Source organism: Sapajus apella, unplaced genomic scaffold, assembly GCF_009761245.1.
Source record: "Sapajus apella isolate SASKATOON/1434 unplaced genomic scaffold, GSC_monkey_1.0 scaffold16, whole genome shotgun sequence".
Classification (NCBI taxonomy): domain Eukaryota; kingdom Metazoa; phylum Chordata; class Mammalia; order Primates; family Cebidae; genus Sapajus; species Sapajus apella.
The window spans coordinates 30,206,539-30,227,029 of record NW_022436956.1 but is presented as its reverse complement, the minus strand read 5'-3'; the positions used below and the strand labels follow the sequence as shown (position 1 = coordinate 30,227,029).

General features: G+C 35.1%; 1 long non-coding RNA gene across 1 annotated transcript in view; it reads right to left on the bottom strand.

Moving 5' to 3' along the window:
- LOC116556386 overlaps positions 1 to 19,425 on the bottom strand; it is a 37,183-nt gene extending 17,758 nt beyond the window's left edge. The window contains exon 1 of the long non-coding RNA XR_004270972.1: positions 19,011 to 19,425. This is a non-coding gene — a long non-coding RNA (uncharacterized LOC116556386). The remainder of the gene's footprint in view (positions 1 to 19,010) is intronic.
- Positions 19,426 to 20,491: the final 1,066 nt, after the last annotated feature.

The window sequence follows — 20,491 nt, the reverse complement described above, 5'->3', positions numbered from 1 at the left end:
ATTAAGCAATAATCCTCAAAATAACCAAATGAGTCAAAGATACTGAATTATATACCTATGGGATGCAGTTAAATCCGTACTTAATGAGAAATATATATGCTTAAATGCTCCTAATTAACAAAAGGAAACATTTTTAAATTGGTAACCTATGTGTTCATCTCATGAAGCTAGAAAAATATCTAGCAAATTAAATGTAAACAAACCAATAATGAATAATTTAGAGCAGAAGTCAGTGAAATAGACAACAAATGGACAATGAGGAAACTGAATAAAGCCAAAAATTATTTTTTTGGAAAAGACTAACTTGGTAGATATGAAAATGTTTACTGTGAATTCTTTTCAAAGGTCTTTCTGTTCAGCTGTCAGAAGTGTGGTGAGTAGAAAGCATCCAGCTGTCAGCTCCTTCAAAGTTGGCCTCAGCGGTATAGAGAGCTGTTTGCATTAGAGCATGGCTTTTCAAGAGAATCTCATGTCTGATAGAAGCAGGCGTATAAAATCTGTCAAATTCCAAGCTGATATGGATTAACTCTTGGGAAATTATTGCTGCTCCCTCCCATGTTACCAAAGGTCTTGCAGGCACGCATCATAATGTGGATTTCTAATAAACTATGATCTAAATTGGAGCTGGGAATGGTTCAAGCAAACAGGTAAGAAGGTGGATTGTTTTTGAAGTTGGGTTTTGAAGTTGCATCATTCTCTACCTGTCTGGCAATAAGGATCCCAGCACTGAAGAGAGGTGGAGTACAAATGGACCTAGCATAAGATGGTGGTCCAGTCAATAACCCTATCACTGGTAGTGAATTAAAAGGGTGTATTGGTGAAAGGAAATATGCTGGTTAATCCTATGCATTAGGGGAGATAAATGGAAGAAATGCTATATGGAAAACATGCTTGCTTGGCTGTAGTTAAATGTTATTCATGTTCCACAGAAAAGTTATGAGAAGCTGAAGAGAGTACTAGACAATTTAAAGTCAGGTGGGGAAGCTTCTTCGGCAGTGACAGGTAGAGAAATCCAAGGACAAAGCTGTAGACTTAACAGACAGAGAGGTCAACTTTAAAGACAGTTAAATGCTCATCAAGGCTGTTCTCTCACGTTAAGGTAAGGGCTCCAGTAGAAAAATCCTAGAATACCGGCACATTAGTTGGAGAGGCCTGGGTGTATGCCATCAATCCTTCTGACTTCTCAAACCCCTACTGAGTCTGTAAAAATGACACTCCCATTAAGAGCTAGAATGCCCTAATAACTCATTTCTTGTGTTGGCTAATAATTCAGAAGCTCTTTCCTGTAAGTCTTCAGGTGTGCCCCTCAGGATCTGCTCTCACCTCCCATCATGGCCTCTGCTGCTATAACTATGTTAAGTTGTAGCATAATCTAGCTGGTTTTATAGTCAAAAGTAGCCACATAAAATAGACATCATATACGAGCAAGTCCTGGGGGAGCATAAATGGGGTTGGATTCTAAGGGTGCTTAATCAAGGGGAAAGAATATGAAATAGGATAGGTAAGAGTTTATTGACTTGTAAATGCTCTCCTGTGATGTAGAATTTAACATCTAGGCAATGATCCCAGGATATGGGGCAAACGTACTAGTAGGATGTCAACTAGAGGCATGTAAAAAGCAATAGATTATGCTGAATGAAGTTATAAGGCTAAAAACTGGAGAAGTATAAAAGGGAAAGGAATAAAAATGCTCTTGGAAGTGGACAGACAGGAAGTAAATATGGCAGGTATAGTCAACAAGTCTACCAAATGAGTATGCTTCTTGGAAAGGCCCAGATAATGTATTATTTATAAGGGCTGTAATAAATAATCTGGTGAGACAGGCACCAGCAACACTAAAACTTTTAGTATTGACTTTACTCTGTGAACTAAGACTGTTAATTGGATAAACTAAAATGTGGCTTTCTGATAGCAGTGTGGTTAATAGGACCCACCTACACTTTAAAAAAAAATTAGAGGATAAGTGGTAAACTACTAAATTTAATAGTCTACAATTATTTATTATCCAGCAAGTTAGAGTTGAAGTCAAGAGATGTGACCCACAGAGGGTTATGAATTGATAATATTTATGTAGTTATAGAACGTGGCATCCCTATAGCAAGACAGGTGGGCAACTAGGATTGTTACTCAGCTTGTATCAGCCGAAGAAATCAAGCATGGATGACCTCAAGGCTGAGGGCAGTTGCCTCAATAAAAAAAATACCTTGATCAATTCTCCAATATGAGCCTGCTTCCTGTTGTCAAATCATTTGACCAAAAACAAAACTAGATCCTCCAAAGAGAAAGAAAGCTGCAACAACACAGCAAGTCTATTCCACAATGACTCTCATTCCTTCCCTGAAGGGATCTATAGCCAGTTATTTGAGTTAAACAATAAACTTGGAAAAAGGCATTAAGCAAATACTTTTAGGACTACTAGACACAGTTCTTAATTGACACTGATGCCTGGAGACCCAAAGCATAATAATTATAGTCCCCTACATGAGAACTGTGTCATATGGGGCCACTAAGGTGTTCAATACATGTATGTGTGGAAAAATATTTGTAAAAGTACCTGGCCTACATTAAAAGTAAGAATCAACAAAGGAAGGCTAGCTAAATCTGTTAGCTGAAAGCCACCAAGAGGCATAGTTGAGCGAGATATCAGAGCAATATTTGTTTTAGGAATATAGGATTGGCTTGACATTTGCAGACATTATTAGCTTTCATAATGAAGTTTTAGCCTAAACTAACATTAAAATTAGTTATTATTCCCAAGGGCATAATGAATGCGAGTAAACAATGTCAAGGACAATTTTCTCAAATCAGAAAATAAAGCAATACTGCAGTTAATTATTCATATGCAGATACTAGAGAGTTAGCTGCCAGACAATGGTGATCAATAATAAAAAGAAATATTGAGTTCTGTTCTATGCAGATGACAGCTGCCCATAAGCTGTTGCCAAATCAGCACTCACAGAACATGGATACAGCCCCAGTCTAATTTCTAAGCCCAGAGATTGGAAAAGTGACCACCTGCCCCTCTGCAATGTAGCGGAACTTTTTAGGACAGGTAAATTTGTCTAACTCTATATACCACCACAATATTGAAATTGATTTATAAATTTCTGAAATGGTCATATGTTAGAAATGGAAGAATTTTAATATTCTTCTTATGTGACCCTGTCATTTTATAGTCCAGTACAGTTGGTCCAAAGATGCTCTGGAATTCTAACCAGAAGTCCAGAGTCATGTATTATCCAGAGCCCTCAGGCATTTTTAATTTTACTGCACAATCTGATCCTGCTCTAACTGTTGTTTCCAGAAAGGGTCCCCATAGCATTTAATTTAGTGAAACATGGAGAGCCACAATGCTCTAAAGGCTGATCACAGAGGAAAAATTCAGGAAGTAGCCTGGCTCAAGTATGTCTCCTTAATTCAGCCAAATTTTGTATAAAGTTGGACATTATAAATGGTTCTTTGGGACATTTTCCTTTTTAGTTCTGAAATGTTTTTCTTTTGTTCCTGAAAGCTCAGATGCTCATTTAAAGAGCTTTGTTATAAACATGCAATCTTCTGAAGTTTCAGGGAAAGTGAATTCATTCTTTTAATATGCTTCTGTGGGTAAATTTTGGGGAACAATGAAAATTTCGTTTTCAAAGTACACTGAAAATTTTATACAATAACATTTTAATCTGGGGAAGACAAGTAAGTTCGATTAACATTATAAAAATAATACAATTTGATTACTGAAAAATAGTGGATGAATGTTTAAAGACCATAATATTCTTGGAAATAGTTTCATTTGTAAATTAACCCAAAGGGATATTTTAGTTATAATAATATTAGATTTGCTCAAAATTAATTTAAATATCAACATACATTTTATTAAAGTACTTGTAAAATAATCATTATACCTATAAGTAAGCAATTAGACAATCTTAATCTCAAATTGAAAACCTCAAAATTTACATCTGCTAGCTTTATTACCCTCTAGCATTCTATAGGCGGTACTGATCTTTCTTTGAGATATGGTAACCATCCTCTCCTCACAATTTCAATGAACAAAATTCTAAGACAATTCTGATTCATTAGGAAATGAACCCCCACCCCTCGCTTCTACATAAAACTGTGGTCAAATCACTGTATTAAAATTCTAGATTCACATTTTGGGAAGCCAAGGTGGGCAGATCTCTTGAGGTCAGGGGTTCAAAAACAGCCTGGCCAACATGGTGAAACCCCAAATCTACTAAAAATTAAACTAGCCACCTATGGTGACGCATATCTGTAATCCCAGCTACTCGGGAGGCTGAGGCAGGAGAATCGCTAGAACCCAGTAGGCAGAAGTTGCAGTGAGCTAAAATTATGCAACTGCACTCTAGCTTGGGTGACAGACTGAGACTTTGTCTCAGAGAAAAAAAAAAAAAAAGAAAAAAAATTCTAGGTTTACTTTGTTAAACAAAGTTTATTGGGGGAACTATTGTTTTGGACTAGTCTCCTCCATGAGGCTCCAGTAGACCAGGAGGGAGTCATTTGTGCTAAGTGCTGCATGGTCAAACTAAACTTTCTAAAGAGCCAGTTTTCAAAAACAAAAGCAAAAACATAAAAACAAACAAATGAGATTCTAGTCAAACTGGGGAAAGTTTAGTAAAGAAGACTTTTCTGTTTTAACCCTCTAAAATAGTTTTGAAATTACCAATCTGTTTTTTTTGTTTTCTATGTTTTCTTTGGTTCTTTCCTGGCTATAAAACCAACCTCTTTTGCGTAACTCATCAGAACAGTCATTCAACTTTAAACAGCGAAATTTTGCCCAGTTCTAGAATTGCAATAAAATCCAATTAGAACTTTAATCTAAATATATTATAATTTTGTCTTTTAACCATTCCTAGGAAGACTCTGAGATTATAAGAGCTAAAGACTATTTCAGAGGCGATCAAATCCAATAATTTCCAATTGCTATATTTCTCAAAGTTTGTCTTTTTATTTGCAGGGAGTGGTGGTGGATAGGTTCTTCCTCTGTCACCCAGAATTAAGTGAAGTGGTGCAATATTGGCTCACTGCAGCCTGGAACCCCAGGGCTCAAGCAGTCTTTCCACCTCAGCCTCCCTAGTAGCTGAGACCACTTGTGTGTGTCACCACCTGTGGATAATTTTTGTTTTTAGTTTTTGCAGAGAGAAAGTCTCACTATGTTCCCCAGGCTAATGTTGAACTCCTGAGCTCAACTAATGCTCCCACCTTGGTCTCCCAAAATGCTAGGATTACAGGTGTGAGCCACTGTGACTGGTCTCAAGGTTTGTCTTTAAAAAATGAAAAATACAATCTTTGCATGCACTGAGGAACTACATGATCTTGCCTTCAAAACCTCTTATGATTCGTCCTCAAATAGATTTTCTAGGAAGCCCTTAAATAGCTTTTCTAGGAAGCCACCCAGACAGCTAGAATTTGTGACATTTTATGTGAAAATATATAAAAACAGGTTCACAAATGTTGGATTCATTGGCTTTTCAGAATTCACTAAACTGCCAGGTATTATGGCTTAAAAAAAAGAAAAGAAAAGAACCGGAACTTGTGAGCACTTTAGTAGACTTCATTTATTTTCAAATGGCTCCTTCAGTTGGACACCATTGTGAATAAACCACCCCTTTTCTCCCCAGTAAACCACTGCTGCTAAGATTTACTGTTGAAGTTTTGCACTTGTTTACTATTTAACCCACACCATGCAGCTCTCTTCCTCATTATAATGTGATTATTTCACAGTGGTGTCATGTTTCCATAGTGATGCAAGATTGAGTCTGCACAGCAATGTCATACATAGAACATTCTACTGTCTTTAACATTAAGTTAAATATGAGTATAAATGAGGATTGCCACAATTCTAAAAGTGAATAAAGAACATGATTCAGTCTTTAATGTAATCCTTATCACTCAGGGTGCTCTTAGATGTTGAAGAATATGTGGCCAGTAGACAGAAGCATGGAATAAATGCCAGGGTACCTGCAATTTATTTTTTAACTTAAATTTAATTTTATTAATGATAATTTTTACATCCACTTACCACATTTATAAAACTTTCATATATATTGCCCATCTTCTTTAGAAAAAATTTCATTAAATCTCTAAACTAAATCAGATCTTCTTATCATATGCTCATATCATATCCTATAATTTTCCTTCTTAGCAATTATCATATTTTATAATTACATAATGGTATGATTGCTTGATGAATGCCTGTCTTCTATATTAGACTCTAAATTGCAGTATAGCAGTTATTAGTTTTTGTGAGTATCATGGCTATCCTTAGAACCTACAGTGCTTGGCACAGAGAAATTAAAAGGCATTTGTAGAATAACTGTATTTTAAAGTATTTTCTTATATGAGCTCCTGCTAATTGATAACAAAACTTTTACCCAAGAACTCACAGCAAGGCTTCAGAATTCTCAGCACAACTTCCCAGAGTCACTGCCAATTAAAATAGTCAAACATATTAAAACTTGTCATTCTTGACCTTACTACTTATCTAGAACACCATTTCTTAAACGTCCTTCCTAATAATAGTCACCTTGAGGGCTTATTAGAAAAAAACGTTTTGCCAGGATCCTCCCCTAGAGATTTTGATTCAGAGAGTTTGAGGCAAGACTTAGGGACTTTTTTATTTTATTTTTTATTTTTTTATTTTTTAACAAGCATCCCGAGTAATTTGTATTATCAGCGGAATTAGAAAACACTGATATAGACATCCTTTACAAATTTGTCTGAACATAAGTTTCATCAGATAATTCAATTAAAAGAAAAAAAAATACCAGCCATACCCCAGGACTTCTAAATTAGAATGTATAGAGGAATTAAGAATCTGGTTGTTTAGCAAACACCATGTGATTCTGTTGATTACATGTGAGAGACTTAACTACCTATTACTTAACTGTATGTACTTTCTGTTTCATGAGCTTAGATGTAGCTTTTTTTTAAAAAATAATAGAACAAAAGTAACTTTTTGAAAATAAAAAAAAAAAATGTAAGTTTTGCATGAAAGTGATAAGTTGAATACATGCATTATCTCAATCTTTATCCTTAAGCCCAATTAAAATATTATAAAATTGATTTTTAAACTTAAAAGGGTAAGAAGAACAAGGGAAAAGATGCCAGCTGAATCCAGAAATCACTACTTAAAAAGTATATGAATAGTAAGAATGACTTGGGTTTTTGTTTTCATACCTTTGCTAAGTCCTTGCAGAAGAAAACCCCAAGAATCAAGCTAGTTGGGTCCACAAATTCCCAGTGAGGCTCATTAATTAGAGTATCAAGTACATGATCTTCCATGTACTGAATTTGGGAAAGAAATGTAGAACCATAAACAAACAAGCAACATGCTATTACCACCAACACCACCAACAAAAAACCAGGAGGAAGAATTGCAAATGGGTCTGTGAAATAGCTATACCTTCAAAACTTCCAGCTCACTACCCCTTCCCACCCTGATAGAAGGTAGCAGATTTACTGCCTGGAGAGTCTGAGAACACCAAGTGCAGTGCAATGCAATAGAGAAGCAACTTACCAAAACAGGTAGACTAAACAGAAATTTACGAAAATTTCATTCTTACAGGCAAGAATAAAAAAATAATAATAATAATAATTAAGGTCAGTTATCCCATCAATGAACCACTGCACTAGCTCTGAAATCCCAACTTTCAGATTTCTTGCACAACCAAAATTACTAAAAGTCTTTAATTCTTAGTCTACTATTTTCTTCTTTCTTGAACTCTCAGAAACACACTCTACCAGGCTTATAGTACCCTATGCAGGTAAGTAAATAACTGTTATCTTTATAAATCAGATTGATAGAAAGGAAAGAGATAATGACAAGTAGATGTTTCCTTAAGATAAATAAATAAAAACACCTGTAACCTGTACCCATTGATTACCAAATACTCAACATACTAGTGAAAGACAGAATCTGTTAACATTCACACAAGAAGAAATAGACTATCTTAATTGGCTTATGTGTATTAATGAAAATGAATCAACAATTAACAACCTTCCAAAATAGAAGATACCTAATAAGAAACTAATAAAAAATGATAGCAAGGTTGTAGAATACAAGATACAAGGTCAGTACACAAAAGCCAATACACAATGTTTTGTGAATTTTACCAAACATTGAAGGAAGAAACAATATCAATTCTCTACAAACTCTTTGAGAAGATAGAAGCATAGGGAATACGTTCTACTTTCATTCTATGAGGACAGCATTACCCTAAAACCAAAATTAGGCAATGACATTACAAGACAAGGAAACTACAGATCATAGTATCTCTCATAGATGCAAAAATCCTCAACAAAATTTTAGCAAATTGAATTTTTTTTTGAAACAGAGTCTTGCTCTGTTGCCAGGCTGAAGTGTAGTGGCACAGTCTCTGATCACTGCAACCTCTGCCTCCTGGGTTCAAGCTATTCTCCAGCCTCAGCCTCCTGAGTAGCTGGGACCACAGGTGTGTGCCACCACGCCCAGCTAATTTTTGTATTTTTAGTAGAGACAGGGTTTCACCATGACCAGGATGGTCTGGATCTCTTGACCTCGTGATCCATCCGCCTCGGCCTCCCAAAATGCTGGGATTACAGGCATGAGCAACCGTGCCCAGCTGAAATTTTAAAAGTACAAAAAGCATAATACACATGACCAAGAAGAATTTATCTCAAGTGCGTAAGGATGGTTCAATAGTCAAAAATCATTAATGTTATCCTTTACCATAAGATAAATAATTAAAATTGCATGATTATATTAATGTATGCTGAAAAATCATTTGATGAAATTCAATACTCATTCATGATTTAAAAAAACCCCTCAGTCAACTAAGATTAGAGAGAAACTTCCTTAACTTGAGAAGCATAGTTGCAAAAAATCTATAGCTAACATACTTAATAGTGCAAAGCTAGATTTCCCACAAGATGAGAAACAAGGCAGGATATCTCCTGTCACAACTACTTTTCAAAATCATACTGGAAGTTCTAGCTAATACAATAAGACAAAAAAAAAAAAAAAAAAAGGAGGCAGGGCATTGTAGCTCATGCCTGTAATCCCAACACTTTAGAAGGCCAAGGCAGGCAGATTACTTGTGCCCAGGAGTTTGAGACTAGCCTGGACAACATGATGAAATCCCATCCCTACAAAAAAAATACAAAAAAATAGCCATACATAATGGTGTGTGCCTGAAGTCCCAGCTACTTAGGAAGCTGAGGCAGGAGAATCACTTGATCCCACGAGGTCAAGACTGCAGTGAGCTGCGATTGCATCACTGTAGTCCAGCCTGAGTGACAGAGTCAGTCCCTCTCTCAAAAAAAAAAAAAAAAAAAAAAAAAAAAAAATGCTGTATTGATTGGTAAGGAAGAAATAAAACTTTTTGTTCACAGATGATATGATTGTTTATTTAGAAAATCTTGAAATTTTTGAAAGTCAATTCTTGAAATACTTGACAAGAATAAACACCTTTTAAAACTAGTAAGAAATGATAGCAAGGTTGTAGGATACAAGATATAAGATTAATACACAAAAGCCAATTCACATTCCTTTATGCCAGCAATGAACAAATAGAATTTGAAAGTTAAAACACAATGCCATTTCCATTGGCACCCACAAAAGAAATACTTATGCATAAATCTAACAAAATATGTACAATATCTATATCAGAAAAACTGTGTTGCCATATAGGAAACAGTATAACAGAACAAATGAAGAGATACAAGACTAGAGATATAAGACAAAATGGAGAGATAGCAAGACAATATTATCAAGATGTCAGTTATCGATTTGATTTTTTGAATGTACTCCCAATTAAAATCTTAGATAGTTGTTTTGTTGATATCAACAAAGTTACTCTAAAATTTATATAAAAAAGCAAAAGACTCAGAATAGACAGTAGAGTATTGAACGAGAAAAACAAAGTTGGTGGACTGATACTACCCAACTTCAGAAATTACTATAAAGCTATATTAATCCAGACTGTGTGGTATGGATGAAGGGATAGACAAATAGACCAATGTAACGTAATAGAGAGCCCATAAATAGGGTCACGTAAGTATAGTCAACTGATCTTTGACAAAAAAGCAAAATGAATACAAAGGAGAAAACATAGTCTTTTCCACAACGGCACTGGAACAACACGCACGTTTACAGCAGCACAATTTGCAATTGCAAAAATAGGGAACCAGCCCAAATTCCCATTAATCAAAGAGTGGATAAAGATAATGCTGTATATATGTGTGTTTGTGTATATATACCATGGAATACTACTGAGCCGTAAAATGGAACAAAATAATGGCATTCGCGGCAACCTGGATGGAATTGGAAGCTGTTATTCTAAGTGAAGTAACTCAGGAATGGAAAACCAAACATCAAATGTTCTCACTCATATGTGGGAGCTAAGCTATGAAGAAGCAAAGAGATAAGAATGATACATTGGCCTTTGGGGAATCAGGTGAAAGAGCAGGGTATAGCGAGGAATAAAAGACTCTACACTGAGTACAGTGTACACCATTCAGGTGATGGGTGCACCAAAATCTCAGAAATCACAACTAAAGAACTTACTCATGTAACCAAACACCACCTGTTTCCCAAAAACCTATTGAAATACAAAAATAATTTAAAAAAATGCAGAACATGACATGTAGATTATTAGTGACATAAGAGATACTTTCATATCGTGTGGAAATTAGACACAGCTTTGTGAGAGAAAAAATAGAGTGATCTACTTTTCTTTCTTAACACCTTAAAACTTGTATCTCCAAAGACTCAAATAAGCAACTTTCTCTTCCTCATAAGAAAGTAAAGGGATGTTATTCTAGATGAGTTCTCTGAGAATTGTTCTCCTTTCCTTAAACAAAAAATGACTTTCAAACAGAGATAACCACACAAGGGGTGACTGCATTAGTTCAGTGTCTCTCAGGTTGGCATGTGCGTATCTAGAAACCAAGACTCCTGGGTGGAAACAAATGGACTATGTCCTTCTTAGGATAGAACACATACCTACAACCATGAACCTCAGAATCAAAATAAGAGGATGTTCAGAGGAACTCTGACATGATATGATAATGATATCATGTGATATAATAATGTAGCGTTTTCTCAGAAACTTCTGTCCGGAGTATTTTTTAATTCCTGAGGACAAGTTTATTTCATTGTCTCTAACCCTTACTTTTCAAACATTGATTCTCAGCCAATTCTGAAAGACTTGGTCCTCTCTAATTCCCAGCTTACCCAAAAATAAGATATGATTTACTTAGTGGAACTCTTGTGAAGAATTCAGCTTGATGCTATATATGAAAATTATGTACCACCTATGAGAGGATAAAACATTTTCCTTGTTATAATATCTATTTCACAGTTCTATGTGTTATCATTTCTCTTGCTTTTTTTTTTTACTAATAATTGATATCTATTTAAATTGTATCTCCAATAAATTTAAGTTTTGGGGAGTTTGGCCTTTGTTTTAGAATGTTTTTTTCCTTTTATCTTACAGCACTTGATACATTATTGAGCCTATAGTCCCTGCCCAGTAGTTGCTGGAGCTTAACCTTACATAGCTCAGATCCCTTAGAAGGGATCTTACACAAATCCCTTAGAAGGGAGTTCTTACAGAGAATGCATGGCTTTAATGTATTATTTCCCAACTAGATTTTTAGAGATTATACCAATTAGCTACTCTTCGATACAAACTGGCACAAAATTTCATCGCTTAAAATAGCAAGCAGTCTTCATTGCCTTACATCTACAGCTCAGCTGGATGGCTCTACTAATCTTTGCTAACCTTTCTCTCAGGTTTTAAGTGTCAGTTGACTTATTAGTTTGTCTGGGATGGTCTCAGCTCTTCCTGATAGCTTGTCTTCTGTTCCAGCAGGCTAGCCCAGCTTGCTCTTATGGTGTGGTAGGATTTTAAGAGAGCAAGCAAAAATGAACAAGATTTCCTAAGACCTAGGCTGGCTCAGAACTTGCACATTGTAATGTATGCCACAATCTATTAGCTAGAGACAGTCACAAGTCCAGTTGAGATTTAAGCATCACTTCTAATGGGAGGAGTTACAAGGTCACATTGCCAAAGACATGGACACAAGAAGGGAAATAATTTGGGGTCATTTTCTCTGCAGATCTTTCAACCCAGCATTGTCAATTTATCTCCTTCTACATATTGCTTTGCTTGTTTTTTCAAAGATATAGTTGACGTATAACAAACTGCTAAGAAAGTGTACAATTTTGTAAGCATAGGCATATTTATACATTCATGAAGCAAATGCCACAATTAGGATATTGAATATATTCACCATCCTCTAAAGTTTCTATAGCTCTGATAATCTCTGCCCCTTGCACACCTCTACTACCCACACCCATTCCCAAATAACTTACTAATATACTATTGATATGTATTGATTTTCATTTTCTAGAATTTAATGTAAATGTACTCATGCAATATGTATTCATTTTTCTGTTACTTATTTTACCTAGAACTGATATTTTGAGTTCATCTATAGGGAACAAAAAAATATTATCTTTTTTCACACCCATCCTAGGTTCACAGCTGAGGCTTTTATCACAGAAGACAGATTAATAAAAGCCTAAACCTTTACGTAATGTATTTTACATGATACAGGAATCCTCATAAGGATGTGAAAACCAAAAGAAACAGTTAAACTTGAGTATGAAATTGACCCTTGAACCATACAAGTTTGAACTATGCAGGTCCACTTATACATGAAAATTTTTCAACAAATATATTGGAAAACTTTTTAGAGATTTGTAAGAATTTGAAAAACTCCCAGATAAAGTACATAGCCTAGAAATATCAGAAAATAAAAGCTATGTCAAAAATGAAAATAATTGTACATAGAACTATTCCATTTCATCAATTACCACAAAAAGTATAAAAATCTATTACAAAAAATAAAATTTGTCAAAATATATGCACACACTTACAGATTATATGTGACACAGCTATATATAGTTGAGAGAAATGTAAAAAAAAACACAGAAATGCAGTATTAAATCATAACTGCATAAATTACCTATAGTATATATCATACTACCATAATACTTTTGCAGTGACCTCCTCTTGTTATTAATAATTATGAGCTCAAATGTTGCAAGCATCTGCTTAAAATGCTGGATGAGGCTAATCATCTTCAAATGAGCAGTTGATCTTTCCAGTAAATTGTGTATTGCAGTAAAAATTGATCTCTTGCAGTTCTCACATATTTTTCATCTTGTATAGTGCAATACCTTAAACCTTTAAGAACAGGGACCCACATAAAGTGCCACTAGTGCTACTGGAAGTGTCCCTAAGAAGTGGAGAAAAGTCATGGAATTTCAAGTTGAATTGCTTGACATGTACTGTAGATTGAGGTCTGCAGCTGCCATTGCTCATCATTTCAGATAGACAATTCATCTTGTAAGCACATGAGGTAAACTTAAGGCATGAGTAAATACAGTATAGTACAGTACTGTAAACGCATTTTCTCTTTCTTATGATTTTCTCAACAATATTTTCTTTCCTCTAGCTTATTTGATTGTAAGAATACAGTATATTATACATTAACATACAAAATACATGTTAATCAACTGTCTATATTATTGGGAAGGCTTCTTCTGGTCAAGAGTAGGCTATTCGTAATTAAGTTAGGGGGGTGTCAAAAGTTATATGTGGTTTTTCTATTGTGTAGGGAGTTAGTGCTCCTAGCCTCCATGTTGTTCATAAGTCAACTGTATTTTATAGTAGGTTTGAGGAAAAGCAGATATACTGGGCAAAGGGGGTGTGATCTAATAATAATAAACTGGGGAAACTTAGTAAGATGTGTTTATTCAGATGCTTCTCTGTGACCCTTCATCTTTAGAGAGAAAGAGGTTTCTTTCCTTGAGGTACAGGGAGGGCAACTCTCACATGAAGATCTTATGACCTGCTTAAGAGAAGAAGGGTGAGGGTTGGGGGTAAGTTCAGAATAACATGTCTGTTTCTACTCTTTTCTTCTATATGCCAAGGTGCCATATTTGAGGTAGTGTTTCCTGAATCTCATTATACGCCATTTTGTGTATCATTAGTTCATTCCATTTTCTTTCTGAGCAGTAATTTGTTGTGCTAAAATTTGTTTGCACATTCATCTATGATTGAAATTTGGGTTGTTTCCAGGTATTGTGGATTACCTATAATGTTGCTATGAGCCACCTTTTCTATGGACATGTTTTCACTTATCTTGTATAAACATCTATGAATGAAACACATGGCTTCACATCTTTCACAACACTTGATGAGATCAGTTATTTTTTAAATTGTAAACATTCTACTAGGTGTATAGAGATATCTCATACCAAATTTAGTTTCCATTTTCCTAATGGTTAATTATTTCAGCATATTTGTATGTGCTTATTTGGCATCCATATTGTTTTTAAAGAGTCAGTTCAAAATTTTGCCCATAATTTAATACATTTTTTTGTTTGTTTCTTATTTTGAAAATTCTTTATATATTCAACATGCAAATAATTTACTAACTATGTGACTTGCAAATATTTCCGTCTGGTCTGTGGCTTCCCTTTTCATTCTCTTAGCAGTATCTTTTGATCAACAAACATACTTAATTTTGATGACATGGAATTTATTCATTTTTTCCTCATATATATTTGTGTTTTAGTGGTTTTATATAAGAAATCTTTGCCTAACTCAAGATAACTGTTATCTCCTAATAATTTTAATAGTTTTAAGTTTTTTGTACATAATGTAAGGTATGGATGAAAGTTCTTTTTTTTGCATGTGAATATACAATTGATCCAACATCATTTTTATAAAAGACTATTCTATTTCCACAGAATTGCCTTTATATTTTTGTTGAAAATCAGCTTCTGGATTCTTCAATCTGTTCTATTTATCTATTTGTCTCTCTTGATGCCAATATCATACTTTCTTGATTAATGCAGCTTTTATAGTATGTATTGAAGTCAGCTTATGTAAGTCATTCAACTATGTTCCTTTTCAAAGTTATCTGAGCTATTCTAAGTTCTTTGAATTTCCATATGAATATTAGATTGCCAGCCTCTATAAAATAAACTGCTGGGGTTTGACTGAAATTGGATTGAATATGGATCAATTTGTGCATTGATATTTTAACAATATTGAGTCTTCTCATCTATAAACTGTCTCTCCATTTATTTATATCATATTTTATTTATCTCATCAATGCTTTATATTGTTTACGTTTTCATTACATTTATCCGTGCTTTTTATGTATATTATTACAAATACTTTTATTTTGCATTGTTTATTGTTAGCATATAGAAATACAATTTATTGGGCCGGGCGCGGTGGCTCAAGCCTGTAATCCCAGCACTTTGGGAGGCCGAGGCAGGTGGATCACGAGGTCAAGAGATTGAGACCATCCTGGTCAACACGGTGAAACCCCATCTCTACTAAAAATACAAAAAATTAGCTGGGCATGATAGCGCATGCCTGTAATCCCAGCTACTCAGGAGGCTGAGGCAGGAGAATTGCCTAAACCCAGGAGGCGGAGGTTGCGGTGAGCCGAGATCACGCCATTGCCCTCCAGCCTGGGTAAAAAAAGAAAAACTCTTCCCCCCAAAAAAAAAAAAAAAAAAAAAGAAATACAATTTATTTATTGCATATTGACCTTGCATCTTGCAAACTTGCTAAGCTCACTTATTGTTTCTAATAGCTTTTTTGTAGATGTCGGTTGATTGTGTCTGCAAATAAAAAGTTTGCTTGTTTTCCAGCTGGCCATGGTGACTCAAGACTGTAACCCCAGCACTTTGGGAGGCTGAGGTGGGCAGATTACTGGAGGTCGGGGGTTTGAGACCAGTCTGGTCAACATGGTGAAACCCCATCTCTACTAAAAATACAAAAATTAGAACTGCATGATAGTACGCACATGTAATCCCAGCTACTCAGGAGGCTGAAGCAGGAGAATCACTTGAACCTGGGAGGCAGAGGTTGCAGTGAGTCCAGACCACACCACTGCACTTCAGCCTGGGTGACAGAGCTAGCCTCTGTTTCAAAAAAAAAACAAACTTGTTTTTCAATCTGAATGTGTTTTATTTATTTTTCTCGCTTTAGTGCCCTAACTAGAACCTTCAGTACGATGTTGAAAAAAAGGGAATAAAGTTTTCTTGTTCTTTATCTCAGGAGAAAACATTTAAACCTTAACACAAATATGATGTTATATGTAGGTTTCTATAGTTTTTTCTTTATCAAATTCCTGTCTTTTTCTCATGTGCTGAGAGTTCTTATCAGTAACAGATGTTCATCTCATTGTCTTAGTTTTTTTCTGAATCTACTTAGATTGCTACATATTTTTTCTTTTTAATATGTTAACATGATAAATAACATTGATAAATTTCAAATGTTAAACCAATTTTGCATTTTCTGGGATAATATATATTTGGTAATGACACATTATGCTTTTTACATATTGTTGGATTTTTTTTTAACATGTAGTTAAGAATTATTATATCTTATGTTTATGCAAAATATCGGTCTCTGGTTTTCTTTCCTTGTAATGCTTTTTTATTTGTTTGTTTTGGTGTCACAGTAATGCTAGCATCATTAACTGATTAGGAAAGTATTCTGTACTTTTCAATTTTTGGAAGAGTTTGTATAGAATTACCATAACTTTTTCTATCAATAATTGAGAGTGGAATATTGAAACTTTCAACTATGCTTCAGCATGTCTCTCCTTGAAGCTTTATCCATTTTTGTTTCATGTATTTTGAGGCTCTGTTACTACCTGCATAAATACTTGGGAATGCCATATCCTCTCGATGAATTGACCCTTCTGGATGGTGAAGAAAAATAAAATATTCTTGGCTTCACATGAGCTCCAAGAATTGTTCCCTTTAGTCCTTCCAGAGGTTCATTCTTCAGTTTCGAGTAGATTTCACCCACACATGTGCAGATCAGTTCTCTACTCAAACACTTGGGACAGACCCCACTGCCAGAGTTTTCTCCAGGTGCAGCTTTCCCCTCTCTCATGCTCTGTTAACCGTAGCTCCTTTTGTCTGGGAACTTTCAGCTCTCTCCTCAACTCTACAAGAATGTCAGACCCTGCCGGTGTTTCTTCTGGCTCACCTAGGTCTAGGAGATTTAACTGATTATTTAATATTTTATCTAAAATAAACCATACTAATTTTTACTAATACGTTTGATTCTGTGTGAAATTTTTCTTATATTCTGTATTTAACAACATGTGATGTTATCACTCATATCATCAAAATACAAGGACAGAAAAAATTAAAAGAATGAATAACATAAGAAACATATGGATTACACTTGAATTAATTTGCCGTTCCAGTGTCAGGAAAATAGCTTCTGCAAGCATTTAAAAAATCTATTTATTCTGACAATTTGATGTCCTGTGATGATTTTACAATAAGCAGCAAATGTAAATAATCATGTTGTAAAAGATTGGTATAGGTGCATCTGCTTTAAATGGAACAAGGCTAAAGGACATTTTGTTCTTGTTACTGCTTCTCAATAAGTTTAGTAGTTCTGGTTAACACAGATAAGCTTTTCAAATATCTGGCACCTTGTCCAAGCTCATACCAAAGATGTTCAAATGCCTTGGCACCCTCCTATCATTTCTTCCCTCTCTCTTCAAAACCTTTTATCGTCTCATTTCCCATTTAACCATTCCTGGACCTCACTCTTATTTTGCAACATCTAATAAGCCTTTACTAAGGGCTGAACATGTGAGGGCTGGATTTCTGAACTGGACTTTTCTGTCTTTAGACTTCTCAATTAAATTTTCGCAATGTCCTGGTTTCACTGAGTCAGTAAAACTCCCAGATGTTTCCATTCTTAATGTATCTCTCCTGGCATCCCTCATCTCTTTCTTGACTTTAGAGACCCTTTTGACATTTAAAACACTGGAAACAACAGTTTCTTATTTCTGCCTAAGAAGACTTCAAAATAAGATATTTCTGTAAAAATTTGGATGGACACATACAGACATTTATTCCAAATTAAATCAATGGTCTTCTTCAGATTGAGTTTCAGTCTCTAAACTTCAAAGGATAAGTTCTACTTGACTACCTGTAACTGCCAAACCAATTCTTTTATAAAAACAAATTGTCATGAACATAATATTTCATATCCTTAAAGAACAGAAATAAGTTTTATGTTCACAAATAAGTTTTCTATGTATAGTCCTCAATCACGATGCCTGTGAACCACCATCCCGGGAAATAAACTTTTCTTGAGATCTTAAAGCAAATGAAGACAAGCAACTGGGGTGCCACAGATACCTTTCTGCTACTATATGGATTCTTTTATAGAGACCTATTATATGTTAAGATATTAATTTTATTGATTTGTTCTCATCAACAAAGAAATATATGGTCCACATATTTAAATTCAACTTATTTCTTAGAGTCAATGAACTAAGTAAATCACAATCAATAGACAAACATCATAACTTTAATTTTTGGCTGTAAAAATGGAATGAAAATAGTAATTGTATTCATCATTGCTTGATCAAGTCTGGGAAATGTTACATTTATCCTAAGAAGAATGCAGGCAAGCTCTAAAGAGTTGAAGTGGCAAGAAACACACTGATATTTTTTTCTGGTAAAAAAATACCTTGGCTCTGAACAAAAAAGAATCTTACCAAAAATATACTTAGGAGCCTAGTTCTCCTATTGTTAGAGCTCTTTTTGGACATTTTATGGTATTTTCTACATGCACAGGACTGTGACTATTTAGCTTGGCTTCTCTTATGCTTTTTTTGGCATCATGCAGGATAACTAGCACATCTTATAGGACACCAGTGAAAGACAAAATAGACAACAGAAAAATCATAGAACATTCCTCAGACTGTCTTATGTGAAAAAGAAATGTTGTCTTAGAATATTCAAATCCCTAGATGAATATGTCAAAATAAGAGTACTGGGAGGAAGGGGTGATTTCAAGGATGTCCCACATATAGACGACATGGTGCATTTAATATGAATATTAATCCCTTGATCGGGGAGGAAATGTTCTAAATTCACTTACCTGTTGCAGCACTTTCCTGCATAGTACTGTAGACACAGCCCATTAGCATCCTGGAGATGGCATTCGGAAGGGAAAGCAGGATCTCAACTCCTCTCGAGGTGTTCCTCTCTCCCTTGAAGGTCAGGATGTCTTAGCTGGTACATCCTTTGATGGGTCAGTAGATGGCAGTGTGTCTGAATCTAGTATGTATGGTACGGGAAAGCTTTTTAGCTTTTTCCAAGAAAATGAAGGTTTTGAAAGCTGTAAGGCAGCATGGGGCCTAGTACATGGGCCAGGAGACTTGATCTTTATTTCTGGCTCGACTCCTGAATAAATTTACTCGAATAAATGGACACCAGCCACTTAACTTTTGTGTTCTTTGCTTTCTTGAACTTGAAATTAGACAAAATACTCTGCCTCTTCCCATCTCTCTCACAAGGACACTGTGAGTTTAGTCAGACTTCAGAGCCATTTCCGGTCTTTGAAGAAAAGACTCCTTATGAATTTGCTATGCTATTTATAATGTCGTGGCAAACTGATCTGGGTTGTTCTTCTGGGACTTGAAGTAAATAAACAGAGAGGCAATTGGCAAGAAGAATCTTCTGTATTTCTGTGCCATAAAATGTTGGTGTATTTTGGTTTTAAGTAGCAGGATTGGATCTCAGGATGCAAACTTATTCTAGTTAGTTGGAATTAAAATAAATGCCTCAATTCCATGGAACCTGACAATTATGAAAGGAAGCCAATAGGCCGCTGGCACCTTCCCAATTTAAATTTCAACTGTTCACTGCAAGTACAGATTCAGTCAGATACAATAATTTTCACTATTGCCTGCTATTAAACATAAGAATTTTCACTTCAGTATTTTACTACAAAGCTGGTACTCTAATAACTGTAAAATGAAATTGTAAGTAAAAAACACCATTGAAGGGTTGAAAGATGATCCTTTTTCCCAACATGACCCAGCTGTCCATGGGGGTACCACTTCCACTAGAAGTTAGAATCCTCAACCAAACGATGCCTTCAGCTGTATGACACCAAAATGGGTTATGACAAGGTTATACTGGGGCACAACAAACTTTAACCTGTCAACCTGGCTCTGGCCATGATCAAAGCTAAGCTTCTCTGCAGAAGCCTTGCTACTTTGATGCTGGTAACAAGGATCAACAATGGATACAATAAATAATACTATTTCTGGACAGATAGTTTCTGATAGGAAGGTATAGTGTATGTCTAATACAGATGCCTACCTAATCCAGTCTTCCTGCAAACAAAAAATTATATTGTGTGGGATAGCCAGAAACCTACCTGCCATATAAAAAGATAAAATCTTAAAATAAAATGGATGTCATGCTTGAACTCACACCATACCTTCATTTTTAGATAACAGCCTTTTAGTATATAGACAAATATATTTGAGATGAAGTCTGGGCGTAAAATACATTGGAAAAGCTATTCTAATTAAAAATCCATTGTCAAAATAGTAGTAAACAATTAGGCTT